At 34.6% G+C, this 24099-nt stretch overlaps 1 protein-coding gene across 1 annotated transcript in view; it reads right to left on the reverse strand.

Moving 5' to 3' along the window:
- The window catches only part of LOC145686080 (constitutive coactivator of peroxisome proliferator-activated receptor gamma-like), a 180699-nt gene extending 164489 nt beyond the window's left edge, over window positions 1–16210 (reverse strand). Inside the window, exon 1 of the mRNA XM_081759003.1 lies at window positions 16061–16210. The gene's annotated coding sequence lies outside the window, so the exon portion shown is untranslated. The remainder of the gene's footprint in view (window positions 1–16060) is intronic.
- Between the last annotated feature and the right edge of the window lie 7889 nt (window positions 16211–24099).

Below are 24099 nucleotides of genomic sequence, written 5' to 3' on the forward strand. Positions count from 1 at the left end.
ATGGTATTTGCGTATTGCTTTAGAACTTCAACTAAATTTTAAACAGAGATTTCAAGTTCGAAAATGTCGCTGAAGTTGAACATTAGAGACATGAGTCTGAAACAGAACCTCACACAGACACAATGTGTGCGTGAGACGTGTACTGTGCTTTATTGTAATATGAAATAAACTTGTTATGTATTATTAAGTTTAGCACACACACACACAATATAGAGTTCTCTTTCGTTAAAATGTGCACATATTTTTTCGCAAATGCTACATAAGTCTAGAGTTTTAATCACACCTTGAAACTGTTCGATCATAGGGTTTAAAGTACTGCATACCATAGCTTTTCAATGAACTTAAAAATAAACAAAAGGAATATAAATTTTTAACACTTTTAATACATATGACAATATTATCTTTGTTTTCTTGAGCTTTTTAACAATCGATTTTTTCTTAAAAATATCCATATGAAGACTATATAAAATTTTATTAGTACACTTCACACTAGATTGACATGTATCTTTGTTTTTAAACAATGCCGTGAACTATAACGATAATAGCAATATTTCAATTACAATGGGAAATTTATATAAAATCATACACAACAAATCACAGATTGTTTCTGATTTAATATACATGTTAGTAATTTACGTAATCTAAATTTAGAACAAATAAATGAATTTAAGTTGATTTTGAGTTTAGCATCCCTTTTAGCAGCGGGGGTATATGAGACATGGACCCACAGTTTGATATGGGATCCGAGCAACATGAGCTCTCGCCGGGAATCGAAGCCGGGGCTCCCATGCCAGAGGCGCGTACGCTAACCGCTTAGCCACGAATGAGCTCATACAAATAAATGAAGAACAAACGCCTTTGACTATTTTGTGCACAAAAATTACCTTACTCATACTAAATAAACGCCAACGTTTGAAAGATTTTTTCTTAAAAGATTTCATTACTATTTCAGAGGAAGATGTATTATCGAAACAATTAGAATTTATTATGGAACCGGAGAAAAAGTTTTTTATTAGTTGGACATACTTCTAAAATGGAAAGATCAAGTATGGTAGCTCCACAACATCCCAAAAGCTGCACTTCCAAACGACAAAGTGAAATAGATGTGTCTTCTCCTTTGGACTGATATTGTTCATAGACTACAAAAACAGAAAAGCAGTTAAATTTCCCAGCAACATTGAAATGTCACTTTGAGGTTCAAAAAGTTATTTTAAGGATAATATATCAACGTTCTGAGTTTACAAAGCAATACTTAGCTTTCATGAATTTTATATCAGGAAGTCACGTGAAAACATTTTCACTTCGATCAAAGAACATTAAGAGAAACGATCTTTCTTCTTCGAGGCGGCCATGACATCTTTAACCTTCGAATCACAAAATCAAGATAGTTGAAATACTTCACATAAGTTCCTTGCCTGTTAAAGGAATCTATTTGAATATTTCACTACCAGAACTAAAAATCTAAATTTAAATTTGGGCACAGGGAATCCATCAGCAACAACCCCGCCTAACTTCCAACATTAGAAATCAAAAGAAAAAATAATACAGCGTTCATAATTTATTGTTCTAAATTTAAATTTAGTAAATTACTAAAAATTTATATTGAATCAAAAACAGAAGCTGTGATTTGTTAGTGATTAATAAGTACTTATCGTAAATCAAATTCTTATCGACTTGGAGCTCGACCTTTCTTTTATTCAAAATTGATTCGCTTTAGTTATTCAGGTGGTTTTATTCTGAACTACTAACATAGGTACTTGAGTCAATAATTCTCAAGAATTAAATCTGGGAAATAAACAGTACTTTAGGTCATAAGCTCAAATATACTATACGCTTTTTCATTCACATTACACATAAACAGCATAGTGTGTTCTGTTATTTTTATTATTTTTTTTTTATGACAAAAGTAAGAGCAGTTTTCATTTTAATCGATGTGCAGGTACTTAATGTTATATGTACACAACATTATTATATTAAGTTTGTCACTGGTAAATGTAACCGTTGTTTCCTTCTGAAGTAAAAACCCTCAAAAATTCATCTATTCCATTTATACATAATTTTTCATCATCTCTTAATTGGATGTGACACAGTGTGCAGCTTTAATTTTTCAATTACAAAGAAGTCGATAGTGATTCGACAAAAACGTTTGCGTCTTTCTACGAAATATTAGGACGCTTACGCGTCTTAAGTGTAAGTTTTTAACTGTCCAGTATCTTGAAGCCGTTTCTAATCTCATCATTTATCAGTTATGAATACGCACTTGTACAGTCACGAACATTAATAAATGGACGTTGGAGCCATAATAAATAATGGCTTCAGCCTCCATTTATTAATGTTCGTGACTGTACAATATAACATTGTGGGAAGTGAAATTGTTTGTCAGAAAGTTAACCAGCTCCACTGAGTAAGGTACCTGTGGCTACCAGAAATTCGGAATAGAATATCTAAATATTGGACGCAGTTAGGGTTGAGTACATTTTTTTTTTTTTTTATCTTTATTATAAACATGCGTCAATTTACCTCCTTAAACAAATACACAGTAGAATTCTTTATATATATATATATATATATACATATATATATAGCAATCCTACATTCGAAGTAGAAATAACTAATTGTAACCGTAAAAGTAGACTGCTGACATGTATCTGTTATACAGAAGGATGTACACAAGCGCCTCAGGACTTTTATTAATTCGTTAAGTGTGGTCTCATAATGAAATCAGTCTGCTACTGAAATAACAGCTGCATTAAAAGACTCGATACCACACTACATGAGCAGCATTCATTTATTAAAATACGTGGTAGTTACTTAAAGGATATTATTTTCTTTTTGATTCTGGAAAGGTAACCAACCCCCTTTCTACCAGTATGTATAATAAAAAATGGCATCAGGAAATGAGGTACAGAGAAAGAATATGGGGCGGATTTGAATATTTTATGGGTGAAATGTAGTACTTTCCAAAGAAAACGATTAAATATAGAGTTGCCAAGATTTAGAAACTATTACAAGTAAAGTTCGTTACATCAGAAATAACCAGTACTGGCTAAGGATAATTTATCAATACGACCTACTTGTGAGGTGAATAATAGTGAAGAAATCTGAGAATAAAATTTGATACCGAGCATGGTGTTACCCTCTATATGAAATTAACATGCAAAGAATGTACTTATCTTTGAAGTACGCAAAAGAAAAATGAAATGAAATTTCTAGTTTTACGTCCCACGATTATGCCCTTTACGGTAAAGAAGAAGAATGATTAATGAAAGTGAATGATTATGAAATAGTTGCTAGAATGATAATGTGGAAAGAAACGAGAAAATCCCGAAGAAATCTGAGACACGATCAGGGGCGGATTAAGACTTTTGGGGCCCTGGAGCCGACTATTTCAAGGGGGCCCTACGTTACGAATAATTCCAGAGCATAAGTTTTCTTTGCTGCCTTCCACAGCCTCATAGCCTTATCGAAACACCGAGAATTATGCTGCAATATTTTAATGAGCTCCAAGTTTGCAATAATTAGTTTAATTACATTCATTATTAACAGTTAAATGCTCATACACTGCAGTGTAACACACAAATGAAAAATACAAACCAAATGGTCAACAGTCCCTGCAAAAACACTAACAGTGTAAAAGGAGAAAAATCATATACAAATAGGTAATGCTCTACAAGGCTACACTGTTAGAAAAGTTTTCTTCCTACATTTTTTCTCTGCAAAGGATACTATTATGTCATTAAACGATAACTCTCTGACCAGACATAATTCAATAGATAACAGGGCGAGAGCATTGAGAATCTGCTGCGTAATGTTACACCTCACTGGACATTTTAACTATTTAAGTTTGGAAAAGGATCTTTCACCAGTACAATTTGTAACAAAAAGAGAGAGATAAATTCTGTACGCAATGCAGACATTTGGGAAAACTGTATCTAAGTTACTTTCATATAACGTCAAAAGTACTTTACTTGCCGTAACAGAACTTGCATTGCTATTTTGGGCGTTCTCATTAGCAATAAAAGTTTGTATATGCAATGAGAAATGACAAAATTCTTCGCAAGAATTCGAGTCCAAGTCACCATTGTACCTTAGAATAAAATCACTTAGATGGCTCGGATTATATCCTCTTCGTTCATGGAGTTAAATTTGGTAAGAAACCCGAAAGTCTCGTGAAGATTTTTGTACTAAGCTATCCTTCGCTGTAGCTCTGAAGTGAGTTTATCTATGATCAGAAAGAACGTTTCCACACGAAATTTATCAATCCGTAATAACACCCCTTCTTCTTTGCCACTTCCGTCAAAATGTTCCTTTTTACAGATTTTTCTTTTCATTTCATCACTGTACTTCTGCAGTTCACTCTCTGATTTCACAGACGTTTCCATTTCGGCAAGAAGGAAAGAAACGTAACTGATCAAAGACTCAAGTACATTGACCGCAGTTCCTACTTGCATGTTTTCACTTTGAAGACACTGACTAGTTTTATCCATTCTGTTTAAAATAACATCCCATTATGTTGGCATGAAATAGGTTTCAAGAGTAGTCAACTTCTGCAAAATGTTTTTCGTATTCTGACGTGTTTCATTATTTTCCATCGGATCTTCTATGATGGATGCTAACACATTCTTTATAGTGGCAAAATATTTCCTTACAAAACGTGCTGCATTGGTGTTAGCAGACCACCTTGTTCCAGACAAAGTTTTCAAAGTTTCCAGTGTTTTCTTTGTTTCGTTAATTCCTTTGTCTAACAAATGCCATCGGTGTGTTGACGAACTAAAGAAATTATATATCAGCTGGAGAAGACTGAGCTAACTGACTGCAATTTCGCATGATTCAGCAACAGCTTTTCCTACAAGGTTTAGTGTGTGCTGCGCAAGGAACAAATTCAGTTAAATCATTAGGAAATAAAGATCATGTAAAATCCTCCCTTACTACACGAAATAATATGAACTTAATGCCATTATTGATTGAAGGTAAGAATGCTGATGCAATATTAGGGTCAATAATTAGAGAGGATTTAGTTTCACCTAAGGCTAAGATATTGAATATCGACACACGAATAAAGGGAATTACTCAGAATTTCTTTTGATAAACAAGATAGCAATTGTACGTTTCAAAATTAACGGGAGAACATTTCATCATGCCTTTCGCGTGTTAAGAAATTTTTCCTAAGACATGTTGTTAGGGAATGACTGTTTAGTATCTCAGAGAGCCCAAATTAATTTGAATAGGAACGTTTTATTGTAAGATTTGGAAAACCTACTAGATTTGCTCTAGGTAATGACAGAGATATTTCTAACGAATTGTCACCACAAGTTAATAATTTGGCTTGTAATAGAGACCCAAAATAGCTCACTCCCTCACAAAATAAGTGTCGTGAAGAAGCTATAATATAACAAGTTGATTGGTAAGTATTAAAGAGGGACTTTTGGGGGCCTCCTGAGCCTGGGCTCCATTGGCTCCGCACTTAATCCGCTCCTGGACATGATGTTGTGCATCACAAACTCATATGAAGGGTAAGGGGGAAAAACAAGGAATGTCCATGTACGTGCTTTTTCGGGTGCTTTGTCCTATCTCTTCGTACTATTTGAGTGTATATGCCACTCATACGTAGATGTAAAAACGTCCATGTAAAAAGGGGCAAAAGATGTAACTAACCCTATTCTTCTTACGCTGTTTTCAATATTAAATCACAGTTTTCTCGATAATGCAGTTTTGTGACATTCCTCCTTTTTTCCCCTTACCCTTCATATGGCCTGGGATAGACTGAAATAGTAATGTCATCATATCCTCTCCGTTGCTATGATGATGATGGTCTTTTATATATAAGTTGTGGAGAAAAGTGCACACTACGAAATATGGGGGCCATACTTAAAAAATTAACAAATATAAGGATCTTATTTCTACATCTCTAAATAAAGTGATAAGGTAGAAATCGCATAATTAAGGCATTTGTAAATAACCCAACGTAAGGAGAAGAAATTATTCGCAATATATACTGTCTAACATATAGACTCACGAGCTATAGGCACAAAGAAAATAGTACAAACATACGACGCTTTTAAAACACACAAAAATCTACTATTGGTATATTGCTAATTCTATTGGCACAGTTACATTTCTAAAGCCATCTTTTACAATTTGGGAGCACACTTATAATGACTACTTTTTTGTATGTTTTTTATAACTAGGCTTGTCGCCATATACGTAATGCAAAGTTTCGATCTGGACCAATTTCTGGTCGGTGGACATATGTTACATCTTTCCTTACATTCTCTTCTAATTTACAAAAATATGAAAACAACAGTACATGAAAACAATCAATTCTCAGTATTATGCATAATTTTAAACAACTGTTAAACAGTAATTCTATTCATGTTTGTAATGACATAGTCCGGATTAAGTCAAGTAGGCAAAGACACGATCTTATCTTGATAGTCTTACGTGTTATTGAATTTAACAGATATTAAAATTCAGGACAAAGGAACTTTTGTTTTTGTCAAAAAAAAAAAAAAAAAATTCCTGGACCGAGATAAAGACCATTTCTCACGTGCGTATTTCGGCAAAATATTATAATGCTCTATCTATGAAATAGTTCAAAATATTTTCTTGCCTTTTTTTATTTGAAAAATAATAGTTTACTGATTAAAATGATATTTTCAGTTTGAAAATCAAAAGTTTTTTTCTTCAAAAATACCTTTTTTTTCTGTTAATGAGTAACGTACAGTACTACATCCTTTGAAAAGCAGAACTTCCACTTTAGAACTTAACAGGGTCTATAAACAACTGGAAACTTTGTCATATGTTAAACCAGTTTCTGTTATCACATTCTCACATATTGGTCTCATGAAATCAAAATCTACCCTTATTTGAAATGACACTTTAATTCTGGTTAAAGATAAGTAACAGATAGTTTTTAAACATATTAAACCTTTCAAAATATGTGTGGAAGCTCTAAAATATATTACAGACTCCAAAGCATACCACTTTCGTGCATTCTGCTTAGAATTGAAAGTAGCAATTCAATGAACTAAAAATGTGTTCAACTGCACCAGTATCTTTCTAAAATACTGAGTGATGCTTTTCTGTTGAACCAATAGAAACTGGGGAACCCACAATCTCTTTAAAACATTGCGAACTGGATGTAACGACCGGTGGTCGTGTTTCTGTCTAACAGTGGAAATCTATATCCACCAGCCAGTTCCTGTGGTAGTATTAAGTTCACAATTTCAATTAACTCACAAACTGATAGCATCTGCAAAATATCAGCAACAGTCACACACACAGGCAACAAACATCCCTCTTTGTAGGTTGTGAATCTGAATATTCTCCTACCGTTTCTGAGATTGGTAGGACGAATGAAATTTCTTCTTTCTTGTTCTTTAAAATATATGCCATGTAAGTTCTCCCATCACTGTGAGTCCAGTCATGCGACTTCTGAATTCCTGTCACAAGGACAGTTTGGTTGGACTATTCTTCTATTTTCTGCTTGCGGATTTTTTTCTTCGAAAACAGGTTGAGGACTGGTGATGTGTATGTATTACTTCACTACTTCACTACTGAATTACATCTATACTTGACCTGGAAAGATTATGTTTTGCAGCATGGTGCTTCAGCAGACCTCCTACACCATAGCAAGCTCCATTCCTATGTCCAGTAAAATTGCATACCTCCTCCATTGGCACAAGCGACTCCGTCAATCCAAACAGTTGTTAACGATTTTTGAAGTGGCTTAGGGTATCATCAGAAATGATGATCTTTTCTGCCTGTGAAGAATTTTGCGTATTGCCAACAATTCGTGTCCTGAATCATGTTCTCTGTCATCATTTATAACCGCAGCACGTGTGGTCTTATTTTGAAAATAAATGACATCTGTAAAAATTAAAACTTGATCATTACTCCAGTGATAGCCTTGTATTTTTGTGGCAGAATCACAGACTAGTTCTAAGCAAAATCACAGTGAAGCCCTTCACTTCTGCAATGTGTTGTTGCAATTTCCTCAGATGCTGGTGTGTTATTGCTTTCACTGTCCATTTCCCAAGTTCCTCAACGAAAGTTAAATGGCAGTGATTTTCTTAGAGTTCATTTTCTTCCCATGTTGTATATGTAACCAAACCACAGAAGAGTTATCTGCTGTTTTTCACAGGCCAAGTGTCTGTAAGGCGAACCCCTCCTTCCCAGGGCAGTTACCAAATTCCTGAAACAAACAAATCTCTCGTTGTACATCACAGACTACTAACGTCTTCATATATCCAACTAAGATGTCATATGTCACGCCTTTAATTAAGTTCTTCAAAGTTACCAAGTAAAGTTCAAAATTGGTACAATATACTCAAAAATTACATTTCTAGGTGGGTGTGGAATTACCCACTTAAGTGCAAAAACTTTTGATCTTCCGATTGGAATATTGAATGTTCCTTCTTATATGTGGCGAAATCCATTTTCACCACTTTTTCTCCTGTAACTTTCTTTTGCTCTGCCGAGAATAATCCCATTTATCTTCCAGATAAAATGACTGCAATTTGAGCATATGCTTCATTGACATGATGACCATAATAGGGATTCCGTTTTCCAAACACTCGTTTTGCAGACCTCACGTTTTTTATGTCCATCATGTATTCTATGGCACAATATTTGTACATTTGAAACGGACACTGAGATATTTGTTAAAGCATGCACTTTGTCATTGTGTCCACACGATTCAGCAGCTGAATTGATGTTTGATATAAACTTCCGCAAATTGCACATCCTTCTTTTGGTTAATTCTCTTCTGAATATAGAACTTTTACCTTGAAGAGTTTGATCAATTTTGATTTGATGTACTCATCCAGAACTGCCGTAATTTCGCGGTGCTTTCTACACATAGAGCTTGCGACTGGACTTGACAATGGTTTCTTAACAGGACTAACACCAACCTCTATAGCTGACTGATTCCGGGAATGTAGCTCTTCTGCACAAACAAAATCTTCATTATCCACACCATAAGAGAATTTTTCACTTAGTGTCTTTGTTGATATTCTGTCAAAGCATTTAAAATACTTCTCAAAGAACAACTCAAGATGTAGGTGACACCTAAATTTCTTTGTCCTCAAGATAAAATGGATTTGAAAAATGTACCAAGAATTCTTACAGGTATGGAAGTGATTCTCCTAGGAAACAAGGAAAATATACGCAAAATACGTCCATTATTCTATTTTTATATATGATTTTGATAAAATTGCCAAACAGCAACAAAACAGTAAGATTAACTTTTCTTCTCACAGATACAAGATAAGGTCTTCTTATTTCGTAAGTATTAAATATGTGTCCTATTGCTACTATTAGCAAACAGAAAAAAGAAAAAGTCTTAAATGACTTAGCTCATTATATCTTCCAGAAAAAAAAAAAAAAAAACTCACGCAAGATATATATGAGTCATTCATAATTCAACACAGTGATTTAACCTCATCATCTCAGATTTTAATGAAATTTAATACGTAGATACCCTCTAGACAAACTAAGAAAAATACCAAATTTCAACCTTATATATCAACTGGTATGGAAGATAAGGTTATGTAAAGTTTGAAAAAAAAAAAAAAAAAAAAATAGCATGTTCAATGAATTTTGAAATTGAAATTGTGGCTCTCCTAATTGAGCTCGAGAGTAGGTTAAGATGTCACTTTACAGCATTTTTCATACCCTTTCCTGTGGTATACAACATTATATAAGCTAATACAGATTTTTTTTAATCAAAATTTTACTTCAATTTTTTTCGAAAAGTATATATTTTAAAATTTTGAAATTAATTCCATGAATAGATAATATTGTTGTAAAGCACCTGGCAAAATATGAATTTGGGATGATAATGGGTTCATGGATTAAAAAATTCAAAACATTTCATTTTTCAAGAATAGTCTGTACGTAGAGTAATAACATAAGAGTGCTAAGTTTTGCACTTCTGTGAAAATAAAAATGAACAGTTACTTGAAGAGTATAGATGAACCCATAGTAAAACTTTTCAATGAGTAGTAGTATCATTTGAAGTTTGAAAAAGCCATATTTGTTCGGTATACATCACTTTCAAGAAGAACATAACTTCTTCCAGTGGGAGTTAAAGGATTCATTGTCAGAACGTCCATTACTAACAACCACAGAACATTAGCATTTCTTGGATATGAGAATGATGGAGATGGCCCAGATAGATGAAGAAGTTATTTTTACTTCATCAAATTCTTCATTTTTCTGTGAAACATACCCGAGCCAACAATTTCCTTCATAGGCAGCGGTGACATAGCCTGATAATCTTCTAATTAAAGTTTATTTGGAGACTTTGACACTCTCTTTTCCCAACCCTGCAAACCATCTTAAAATGTTAATAGAATTTGTCCTCATATTGAATTTGAACACACACTCCCTTGAAAAGTTGCGGATCCCCCGAAGTAAATTCCTGCGTCCTTCCCTGATAACCAGTGCGCAAAAATGGCGTTTAAATAAACAGTGAATGCTAGAATTTTAAAATTAAAAATTTCGTATGGGATATTAAAATAAATAAAAGTCCAATTGATAAGCTACAGATGTAGTCGATAAAGTTTGCCTACTTTTTATCAACATATTTAAGCAAAGTTAGAAATATTAAAAACTATGAAACAGACATTCAGGCAAGCAGATAGAAAAGAAAGAATTTGTTCCGTTAGCATGGGCGGTTTCAGGATTTTAATTTTGAGCAGGCAATTTTTTTTTAAATTTCATTTTTTAAAAATATAAATGTATAGGATTTTTCTTTGCAGTAAATATATATTTATTATCTTTTAAACGTGCACATTTTTTAAAGTTTTTGGGTAGGCCCGAGCCTATCCGCTAAAGCTGTTTCAGTTCGTTTGGTTTGTTTATGTAAGAGCGAGGTTATGAAGGATTGGACATTTACTTCAAATGGCATCTGAACCATTACTCACTTTCCAGCTGGAAGAAATTTTGTGGGCTCACCGGGACTCCTTAATTACAAGGGGGAAAATTAGATTCAACTTACACAGATGATTCAACGTATGTTAAAACGTCACTATGAAATTCACACGATTTGTGGCTTTTTTTTTTTCACCAATTTTCTTGAAAAGCACCTGGTTTAAACCAGCCAACTCTGCTGTTGTACCAGTGCTAGATGTATACTTTTTACAAACGACGCTTATTTAGAGTAACATTTTTAATTGTGTTAATATTATTTTATTAACTTTCATAAAACTGAAGTTCAAAAGTATCAGCACTTTAATTTAGCTTTAAGTTAAATTTTTTTAGAGTATGAGCTAATAAGTATTGCCAGCAGATACAAGTCTGTATGATATGTTTTAGACCCATTACTGTACTCTTTATATTTATTCCCACAAGTAAAACAAAAAACATTGCATATTTGTATTTTTCAGCTAGGTACAGGGTATTAATGAAAACTCAACTGTTAGTTTTGATTTTTTTAAAATAATAAACCATTATCATCCCAAATTCATACTTTGCCAAGTGGTTTACAACAGTACTATCTATCCATGGAAACAATTTCAAAATTTTAAAATATGTACTTTTTGAAAAATTTTGATCTTGATTTTGAAAATGAATTCTATATTAGCCTATATGATGTTGTACACTACAGGAAAGGGCATGAAAAATGTTGTAAAATGACACCTCGACCAACTCTAGCTCAATTAGGAGAACCACAATTCAAATTTAAAATACATTGAACAAGCTATTTTGGGTAATTTTTTGATACTTTATATAGCCTTATCTACAATACCAGTTGATATATAAAGATGAAATTTGGTATTTTTCTTAGTTTATATGAATAGTAACCCTGTGCAAAATTTCATGACAATATGAGATGATTAGGTAAATTTTGTTTCCAAATTGTGTTGATTTGACCTGGAATGGCTCATACTTTGAAATTCTGTTATAATGAAAACAAAAGGAGTGACAGTTATAGAAGGAAATCAACGCATACCTAACGGTAACCAGTGTATGGTCACTGTAGTGTAGATAGAGCCCACCTCAATACCCTAACCCTCTGTGCTATGCCTGCCTTCAGGCGCTCCGGTTTTACTCTCTGCTGGGTCTTCACAAAACAAATTCCCGCCTATGCTCAGACAAATGGATAATAGTTTGTATGATCATTAACTTAAATAATACCTAGTCCAGCTCCTTCAGCGTCCTAAACTTTTGTTACTTCCCTCTCCTGAATCCTGCATTCCACAGTATATCACACAGCAAATTTCCTTGAGTAAGCATCATGGTGAAAGCAGATAACAATCCTTCAGACAATAATAATGTATTTACAGCCATTATCCTTGTATTTTGCTCAAAACATTTACTAAGAAACGGAATCTCGCATATAAAATTAGGTTGTGGAAGTATGAAAACATAGTTCGTTCCGAAAGTCAGACTATAGTAATTCTCCATTGGTGATCTTATCTTTATTTTCTCTACAAAGCTGCGACCAACATACTTTAACTTGATGTACGTTTCTTAATTGCTTCATCGTTTATTGCGGGGATCAGCAACTGGGCTTGTTGCCCTCCACAATTTCGTAACAATCTTAACTCTCTGTGCTACTCATTTGCTATTGTTCGATCCTGCTCAAGCATTTCCCAGTAGATTATTATCATTTTTCCTTTGTGCAATTTATACCTATTAAAACTGTGAAATTGTTAAGGAACATGAGGCTGTAAAGTATTACAAGATGTAGCTATATAGTTCGCATATACGCTCTTGGTGCACAAGACATGAGTTTGATCCCTGTGTGGGAGCTAATATCTGTCAAATCCCACAGTACGCTGTAAGGTTATGTTTCATATGGCCTTGGTGGTAAAAAGAACGCTAAACTCCAATCCAACCAACTGACCATCCAACATTACTGTCTAAAACAATTAATTTAGGCTACATACATGTTCTCCTATTCTTAATCTGCAAGGGAGATTAAAACCTGTCTTCAACGGACCCTTTATTAAATGGAAAACTGTCTTAAACGGAAATATTTCACGGTCCCATGAATTTTGGAGAAGAAAACATGTAAAAAGTTCCTTCATTAAGCGGAAACTGTGTTACGCGGACAACGGAAAGAAAAATAAACATTTAACGGAAAATTCTGAGTTCCGGACTAAAGCTTTTAGAAGATGTTTAGACATTTTGTGAGACATACACATTACACAGTCTGCGATAAAATGTTCGTTCTTTTGTTAAATATTTCTGGACAGTGTTTACCTTCCCCAACCACTACTCATATTCACCCTTACAAATTGTCCTTAATCCCCGCAACTTAATCAAAAATCATACGGAATATCGGAAAGAAGAAAACGCACCCCCAGAATAAGACTGTCGTAACTCAAAATAGATTTTTAACTGTTATCAATTTTTAACGTGTAATAATTGCAATGTGTATGTATTTAAGCAAGACTTTGTCTGCAATAATTATTACTATGAATATTGAAATAACGTTACAATCTTCAAAAAGAGACGAGATAATGAAGTTCCTTTAGATATAACAAATTTCTTTGGCTTACTTTTAAAATTGACATTTCAGAGTTACGACACTTTTATTAAACAAGACAGAGGAAGAAGAGGAATATGATACCGAGTTCGAAGAAGAGTGTAGAATAAATACATATCAAGATGCTCTCAGAAGTTTAAAGGAGCTGGAAAAATTTGCCTTACGGACAAATGATTCTGATTCACTTAGTATAATTTCTCAGGCTAAAGTGTATGCGGAAAGTCAAGCAGCCAAGCAGCAATGTACACAGAAAACCCTGCTTGGCTATTAGAAAAACAAAGAAAAAGTGTGCATAGTATATTTTGTATTCATTTTATTTATTTATTTATTTTTGTATTTATTCGTGGAAGAAAGAAGTACTGTAATCGAACAAGTACGTACAGCAATATATTTTCTCAGTATGCCCCTTTATAAGCATGTATCTTTTTTTTTTTAAAAAAAAAAAAAAAAAAGGTCTACCTCCACCAAGCGGAAACCTGACTTTAACGGAAATTTTTGCAAGTCCCGCTCGATTCCGCTAAAGACAGGTTTCACTGTATTAATCATAAAGGAGTAAACGGCATTACATGGAAAAACAGTATAATCATGTGTGCCAAAATCAAAAGATGAGGAAAGTAACTCTACATAATTTTCCGAGCTCATGTCATGAATTTATCTCATGCAAATTATCCAACTATTGATATGGCTTCATAATAAATAATAAGGCAAAACTGCATTTTAAGCAGAACATTCATACAAACCAATACTAAAACGAGCCCTGCAGGGCTTGTAACCCCCTTCGCTCAGCTATGTTTTTTCAAATAAGCAACACTACAGATCTTATATTTGCAAGATTGGGGGAGAAACTAAAAGATCCGAAATTAATTGTTCTGTTCAATGTGTACTCTTACCAATAATAATTAATAATAATAATAATAATAATAATAATAATAATAATAATAATAATAATAATAATAATAATAATAATAATAATAATAATAATAATAATAATAATAATATTATTATTATTATTATTATTATTATTATTATTATTATTATTATTATTATTATTATTATTATTATTATTATTATTATTATTATTATTATAATAAAGTGTTGACTGCTGTATCGTCGGACTAATTTTAGAAAATTTACCAGATGAATTGGAGAATTTATTTTGGTTTGTGAGGAAGAGTGAGTGAAGTCAGGTGAGAGGATTGAAGTTATGATTTATGGGAAAGACAATGTGAAAATATTGCGTATATGATAGGATTGTCACATATAGTGTTTGAGTTTTATCAAGTTTTACAAAAATAATGGAATGTCAGTTGCTGAAATTGTGTGAAAGGCATGGTCTACTAAACAGATGAACAGTTTGTCATAAGTGTAGAAACAAACTGAATTACAAAAAAGAAGAGAAACATCTAACCAAACCTAATGTAATCCAACCTAATCTAATACATTTTGATACTTTTTTTTCTTTCTTTGGATGGCATTTAGTATATCCCCCAAAACTGTGCAACACATAAGCCATGCACTTTATGACACGTATTTTTGCACTATCCTCGTGTATGCGTATACCCATGGCCGCTGACGTGCCTGCTCCCTCCGGACGCACCCATCGCTACTGCTCGGAATCGCTATTGCGTTTCTGCCTTGACTCGATTAGATAGTATTCGGGTAACTGCTTAGCAATGGGGACGAAAAGTGGCAAAAAACAGGATGATTTACAGGAGAAATGAGTTGATATTGGTGTTCAAGTAGTCGAGGAAGTATCGTACACAATTTTTTGAAAGCAGTAGGGGACCTGTACAAACCATATAGTTAAGTGGAAGTGATTGCCCATTTTATATCGAGAACATAACCCAACGAACCCCTGCGGGACTTCTAAACGTTCCTACTACTACTTACTTATACTATGGATCTTAGTTTAACGTATAAAATCATAAAACAACCAAATCGAAATAGAATACAGCAAAAAAGTACCTAAGTGAAAAAGCTTCCTCCCCACAAAGCTAAACAACAGCTGGTATTATTTTTAGTGGCCACCTAGCACAAGTTGGTTCGTGTTTAATACACCAGCTTTTATGCAATACATCTACACTGTATTTCGAACAATAATTACTACCAAGTGAGCCAGGATCACAATCTAGTATTTTGGGGGAGAAACTAAATAATACTTATTATTTTCGTGACGATACAGCAGTAATGTCAAAACAAATCTGCACCGATATACCTTATCTATACAATGTATGGCTATTTCCATGACTCAAAGAGTCGGCTAATGTCCCACCATAGACATGTGGTCCCTGCTCAATTTCGAAATAGCCTTGCACTACGGGTAATGAAATATGGAACATGATTAAAAGAGCAAAAGTATTGCGAACAATACATAATGTTAATGAAAAAGTTGACTCTATTTCGCTTTCCAGTTATAAAATATACTTGCAGCAGAAAAGAAAATCCTCGTCGTGGTTAATTTTCATTGAATGATTAGCTTCGGGAATTGCTTTTATCCTTTATCAAGCAATTAAATCATTGTACAATGAAGTTTCTTACATATATATAAAAAAAATACATTACCTTATAAAGTATTCAACGAATAATTAGAATAAGAGACTAATCATCCGTGTCATAAATTTACTTGTAATTTTTAGTACATTCAACCCGGAGAGTCAAGCCGAACATTTACTTCAGGAGCACTGTCCGTAAACAAAACGAAAGCGCGAAACGTCGGAATTATCAAAACATGTATTCATTTGTTTCGCGTGGAAACTTGGCTGTTTGCGTCGGCGGTGAGTTCAAGTGCCAAAGTGCCCATTGAATGTGTAAACGCGACAAGATTTATAGAATGGTGATAATCAGAGGTAAAATTACAACATTAATTCACTTGAGTAATATTTTCATGTTGATGGTTATTTTCCTCTCCTATTGAACTGTTACAACATAAAAATTGAAAATTCTGAAAATAATGAATTGGGCATAGCCTATTCTGAAGTATTTATTGGAAGGAAAGTAATGTGAAAGAACCATATTTGACGAACTAATCGAATAATGGAAAGATCTATCAAGGGCAATTAAATAGTATTGTCACACAACATAGAATAATAAATAAATCTTAGCTGGTCAATTTTTAGTTCAAATATTTTTCCTTCAACAAGCTACTTCGTGTTGTTAATGTATTGTATTAGAAATGTTAATACAGCTTGCTACTACACAATAATAATAACATACATAACTGGTTGAATCTATATATTATGTTAGTATTCAAGTGGCAAAAGCATTACTCGTGGTTCTCGATAGTTAGCGTTCAGAATTGATCTTAATTATTATGAATCTGGAGCAAGGCCGGCGCTAGAAATTTTGCCGCCCTGGGCGGTACTTTGACATGCCGCCCCTTTAATCCCCAAACCTTATTTTGACAGACGTTCAAGTGTCACGAAAAAGTGAGATGCCCCATTTAAAAACATGTATGAAATGGAGAAATAAACAAAAAAAAAAAAAAATGACCTACCTCTTGAATGCTTGCGTAATATTTAAACGACTCCAGACATGACACAATATTCACTATGCTCGATTTCGCTGTTTATCTGTGGTATACAGCAGCGCATACTGAAAATAATTTTTTTTAAAAAATATGCTTTAGTCACGACTAAGAATTTTAACTTTTAAGCTTATTTATATCAGAAGCTGTTTCCAATAGAGTATGGAGCATGGAGGTAATATAGTGAATCAGATATCACGGCAAAAGTAAGGATTATCCCAAGCCTTATAATGTACTAAAACACAATAGAGATACATAAATTTAACACACCTTAATTGAAAGAAACTTTTTTTTTTTTTTTTTGCTTTGGTATTAGTAAATTCCTTTATCACATTCACATAGTTCAATGTTTTAGCAAATTTTGTGTTCTCTTGATAACATCGCTAGACCACTCAAGCGTGTTTCAGACATGGAAGAACATAGATAGTTTTTAATTAGCTGAAATTTTGAAAAACTTCTTTCTCCACTTGCCACTATCGCCGGTGAAGTTAACAAAATCCTAAGTGCCCACAGAGGGGGCTATGACGCGAAGTGCGTCATTGAAATATTTGGGGGGGTTAAAAATCTATATAAATATGTTTGAGGGGGTGTAAAAATTAATCAAAAAGATTTTTTCATGGAAGAACACCTACGGATAGACAATTGGGAGGTGCGTCATGGACATAAGGGGGGGGCACCACTGCTAAGTGCAACACTGACATTGGGAAAAGTCATGGTCCTTACTTAATTTTCAAATCTCTTTTGGTGAATTCTTACGCTTAATTATAGCGGATAACATTTTCAGTTCGTCTTTCAAATCTCTGGAGTTAATATCTTTCGATTCTTTGTGTGTTAAAATGTTGGCAAGATTAGTACACTTTTCAGACAAAAGTTTAGTAGTTCATCTTTAAGATTACTTATATCGTAAAGAAAATAGAAATACTTGCTGTGATGTTTAAGTTGCTCAAAGCTTTCTCTTAAAGCTAACACAATCATGTCTAGACCTTTGTAATAAAAATCGATCTTGTATCTTGTTTGTGGATCTTCAGTAGCTTCATCCTCTGTCTCGTACTAAAACTGTCTCTTCTTTCGACTTCGAGCTTGCACTGTATTACCTATCCGTGGATCATCATGTCTAATGCTGATGCCAACTTCATCGCATTAACTAAATAAGATTGAAACTTTGCATCATTTCTGCTCCTCTCAAAGTACTCAGATATATTTTCAAGAAACCCGACTGTGTTAAATATATGAGAATCAATGCTTTGGAGACTTTTGCTTACTACGTTTATGTGGAGTAAAAAGTCATACTAGATAACGAGTGAGCAAAGGAATGTAAAGCCACGCAGCTGGTTTGCTATACACAGAGCATCGTGCGTGACCATTCTATCTGTTCTATTGTCGTTACTTATTTGAAGTAAGGCATCATAAACCTCCCCTATTTGATATCTAAATGGAGTCAGAACATCAATTTGACTCTCCCACCTTGTGGTGCTTAATGGTTTAAAAGTGACACTGATAATATATATATATATATATTGTAATGATTTGGTAGAGTCAATAATAGACCGAGATTTATCCCCTTCACCAATTTATTGTAAAATTTGTTAAATACAAATGTCTTTGATTACAGAGACTAAAATAGTGTCTATCTTGTTGTTGACCAGATAAGAGAAAATAGGTGTTTTGCAAGGTGCCTCTTCTCTCAAGGCAGTCTCCAAGGCACCTGCTGGTTCTGGTGAGTCTTGAAGGATAGCCCCCTCAGCCAGTGTGCGAATTGAAAAATTTTCCCAGGGGGGGGACGAATTTCACTCATATGCGCTCCGTCCTCCCACATACACACACACACACACACACACACACATACATATATATACATTTACTAACAAGTACAAAACAGTTGAGATGTGAGATGTTTCATATATTTTCACTCAAGCAATATTTAGGTTAGCTACGCAAAGTAAGAATTGTTCCCTTTTTCTATCTTCATGTCCATTTAAAAATACTCCAGAGGGGGAAAAAGTTATCCCTGCCAGGGATAAAATTTTTCTTCTCCAGGGGGGGGGAGATTTTTCTCAGGGGGGGGAAATCCCTGGCATCCCCCCCTCCAATTCGCCCCCTGCCCTCAGCCCAAGGCGGCTTCGCGAAGCTTGGTTGTAGTAAGGATCCCTAGTCCAGTGCGACCTCAGGGCTGGTGTAGGTTATTTGATCAGTTGGTCGACTGATGCTGGATCCCTCGGTGGTCGGGCTTTTATCTGTCCTCTTCGGGTCTTCTCTCGGCGTTCCTTGGTGTCTTTCGTGTCGGCTTCTTGTCTGCTAAGCTGTTTACAATCAATAGCACAATAGCACGTGTTTTTGTTGACATGTGCTTTTGTCGTGATGTGGGGATCCTTACAATATATATATATATATATATATGGCTCAACGATGAGCTGACGCAGAAAATAGTCATAAACGTTTTTAACCATACAAAAAAAATGAAACGACATACTGAGATGCTGTGACTGCATCGTTAACGACAAGGTTTAGTGAATGACTACTGCAAGGAACATAGAAGGCTCGGGAATTTATTTCTAAAATTCTCTTCGAACACCTGAATGTTTGCCTTTCGTATTGGAACCATTGTCATATCCTTGACCCCTCGTGTCTTCGATAGGATTGTTCATTTCCTTTAGCTGTTCAATTATTATTTCTCTCAGTCTTAGACCAGTGGTGTCTGTTACCGGTACGAAACCACGAAAGTGTGCCAAATTTTTACAAGGCATTCTCCATTACTGTACGTAATTTGTACAAAACGAACGATGATTGTCATTTGCTCTGTACAGAAATATCTGGCGTACAGTCTAGTATTATACCTAGGTACTATAATATTTTGCAGCTCTCAACAAAGCAAAGACAGCACCGTATGTTACTTTTAATTTGTTCACTAAAAATTTGAATAATTTCATTTTGGACATCTATTTCTAAGTAATGATGGTATTTATTTTGTCCTTCCATGGTTCTTTTAATGTGTTCGGCCATGACGCTGTCAAACTTGGCAGAGTTATACCAGTTTCAGAAAATTACTTTTTTTTTTTTTTTTATCTGATGTTCCGCATGACGTTAGACATTGTTCACCTAAAAACTTATTATTGCAGCTAGTCATAATATTACGTTCTCCCAATATTGTGCTTCGGCATTTAACATTTTCTGGTGTTCTGCGTTAATTGTAGGACCACTCTCCAGTCTTATCGAATCCTCCACCCACCTTCTTTGCGACTCAAGATGAATAGGAGACCTATCATGACCAGTGTTGCCACACTTGGTACAACTGTACCAAATTCACCCCTTTTTGTCATTCATCGGCCCGTTGGTACTACGCTGGCATTTTCAGCCCCTTTTGTGAAAAAGTTGGTACAATTATACCCAATTCAGCACCATTTAACAAATACTTGTCGCATTTCCAAAAGTGTCAGTAAGACTTTTCCTACATCTCACGTTACTCACACTGTGTGTGTATTGGATTCTTAAAAATGTCAGTTTACTTACCCTATATTCTTCTTACAGTCATTTATCCTCTTTCGATCGTAATATAAGCGAGAATAAGGTGCAATAATTTATATTTTAATATTTTATTATAACACTGTTTACACATGAGCTTGGAGATGATTTGTTCCTCGTTTTATATATTTTTTCATATATGGCCATAATACCTTTTTGGTTTATTGGTCACTTCGAAATAGAGGCGCGTTACTTTCCTTACAATACATACCAAAGATGATAACTGTTTTCCCTTTTAATTTGCGGCCTCTGTTATAATTCCTACGTGCGAGAAAAGTTTCATCTACTTCCACGGTTGTTTGGAGTCGTCCTATTTGGATGTTTTTAAAAAGTAATTTTTAAACAGAGTGCTTTCTTGATTTGGACTCTTGGAAGAGAGGGAAGTGTTCTAGAACTTTTTCGATTCTAGTTTCGTGTTATAGAGCTATATATATTACATTGGTATAAAATAATGAATTCAGCCCTTTTTGTTTCAATTTTGTAGTAGTATTCAGCCCACTTCAGAGCTAGGACTGTGGCAACACTGATCATGACTAGCCAAAGCTTCAGAAATGAGGAGCCAATTGTTATTGCCATCAAATGTGAAAGATATTTTACTTCTGGAAAATAATTTTCAACAAAAACAGAAAACAGCATTCTCACTTTATGAATAAACTAACCACTTTCTGAACATAGTTTCGCCATTACATAATGAGTATTTGTAGCAGTTAACTCTTGAAATTATATCAGAGACAGTTGTCAAACTTGGTTAATTGTTCTGGAGGACCTCTTTTGACTAGGGTGGTTCTAATAAAATAATTTATATTATGATCTATGCCGCTGCAAGGGAAATATTGAACGAGATACCTGTGGCTAGTAGTTTGAAAAGGGGAAATGCTCTGAATTTCCTGAGTATTTTCCTGAATGTGAGTGAAGTAAGTTCAATTATATTCTCAGGTGAACACAGTTTTACTTTTCCATGTGGGCTTATTTGCCGCCCTGGGCGGTGGCACGGCTCGACCCCCGTCGCGCCGGCCTTGATATGGAGGGGAAAAAATATGATCGATGCTTGCAGTTATCTAATTAAGTTGAACATTACAATATTCTCCCCCCTGTCATTCCCAGTACAGAAAATAAATAATATCGATTAGTAACAGCTAACACTAGGAATTGAGACGAGATTTTAAAAAAATATCGTTCAGAAATAAAAATATATACAGGGTGGCCCATTTTAACCTTCCACGAAAATATCTCGGAAACGGTTGAACATAAATGAACTGAACAAAAATTTCAAACAGGAAATACCATGTGGCAAGGGCCGCTCTTCAAGGTGGTCCGGGGCCCAACTTTAAAATTTTAAATGGAAACATGGGGCGACTGACAGCTCGTTCGATAGATCTTCAAACACTAAAAGGCGATGTGGCAAAAGATTTTTCATATCGGTCACCGTATTCAAAATGGCCGCCAAGATATGTTACCTGTATCCAAGGATGTTATAAAATAGAGGATCTGCCCATACGTATCTTCATCCTATGAACTCAGTGAAGCCGAAAAACAACTGAGCATCGCCTGAGCTGGTACGTCTGATTGGCTACTCTTGTTTCCGCCATGTTTGTTGGCTCGAAACATTGCGATCTTAGTGGCACGGAGTGGACAGAGTAGGTGTGGGGAAGCTGTAACGTATGGCTTCATGATTTTGTTGTATGGGCAGATCCTCTATTTTATAACATCCTTGCCTGTATCGGATAAACGTCCAGTATCACCAATATGAAAACGGTTGAACATAAATGAACCAAACAAAAACTCAAATAGGAAAGTCATAGGGTAAATCGAATAATGTTGTCGCGGTGCCCCCCAGGGCCGCCTTTCATGGGGGCCCAGGCCCAACTTAGAAATTTTAAACGAATATATGGGTCAAGTGATACCTCGTTCGACATTTCTTCATACACTAAACAGCGTTGTGGCAAAAGATTGTTCATATATGTCACCGTTTTCAAAATAGCCGCCAAGACATGGTGCCTTTATCATATAAAACGTCCAGTACCACTAATATAAAAACGTTTCGAGATAAATGAATAGGATAAAACTTGTACAGGAAATCACAGAGGGTATTTATCATTCCACTCCTCGAGAATAATCCAACGGAGAAAAAGATTAATAAAGTACAAGTGACATAATGCTAAAGAGGAAATCTAATTGTTATCTTTCCGATCTCCCTTTGTAAGTAGGTGAAGCGGGAATGAATAGTAAAATTTTAAATGAAAACCTCACTTATACTTGCAATAGTTACAGTTTGTCTGAAACACTTGGGTGTACAAGTGACTGGTACTGTAATGAACCAATATTGTACAGACGACTTTTGAGCAAAACCAACGTTTGTACACATTGTTCTAAAATTGCATTGTTCAACAAATTGGTTTCGCATTTCAGTTGATTCATTTTTGTACAAATCATTGCCTGCAATCAAAACGGAATGTACCATTTGACAAGAATTTTATCTACTTTTTTTTTTTCATTACAGACATTTATCTCTTATAAAAACACATTTCAGATATTTTTGTTGTGTAGGTACAATTTGCAAAAGCTAAGGTTCTCATTTGCAATTTCACCCTTTCCTTCCCGTTCCTCTTCACCCACTTACGGAGGACGTTAGAACGATGATTTTCTAGGAATTAGATTTCCTCATTTGCAATATGGCACTTTTACTCTAATCATCTTCTCGTTTGTTGCAACATTTTCAAGCCGTGAAATGATAAAATACCCTCTGTGATTTTCTATAGGAGTTTTATTCTGTTCATCCGTTGTTATCTTCAACCGTTTTCATATCAGTGGTACTGGACGTTTTATCTGGTACAGGCATCATGTCTTTGCCATTTTAAAAACGGTGACCCATATGAACAATCTTTTGCCACAACGCTATTTAGTGTATGAAGATCTATCGAACGAGGTATCACTTGATCCATATTTTCGTTTAAAATTTCTAAGTTGGACTAGGCCACCATGAAAGGCGGCCCTGGGGGCACCGCGACAACATTATTCGATTTACCCTATGACTTTCCTATTTGAGTTTTTGTTTGGTTCATTTATGTTCAACCGTTTTCATATTACTGCTACTGAACGTTTATCTGATACAGGTAACATATCTTGGCTACCATTTTGAATACGGTAACCGATATGAACAATCTTTTGCTACATAGCTTTTTAGTGTTTGAAGATCTATCGAACGAGGTGTCATTTGCCACATGTTTCCATTTAAAATTTTAAAGTTGGGCCCCGGGCTCCCTTGAAGAGCGGCCCTGGGGGCATCGCGATATCACTATTTGATTTGCCCCATGGTATTTCCTATTTGAATTTTTGTTCAGTTCATTTATGTTCAACCGTTTCCGAGATATTTCCGTGGAAAGATTAAAATGGGCCACCCTGTATATAAAAGAAACTATTCTGAATGATATTTTTGAAAATCTCGTCTCAATTCCTAGTTTTAGCAGTTACTAATTGATATTATATATATATATATATATATATATATATATATATATATATATATATATATATATATATTATGTGTGTGTGTGTGTGT

The sequence above is a fragment of the Thermobia domestica genome, chromosome 5 (assembly GCF_964235325.1).
Source record: "Thermobia domestica chromosome 5, izTheDome1.hap1.1, whole genome shotgun sequence".
Classification (NCBI taxonomy): domain Eukaryota; kingdom Metazoa; phylum Arthropoda; class Insecta; order Zygentoma; family Lepismatidae; genus Thermobia; species Thermobia domestica.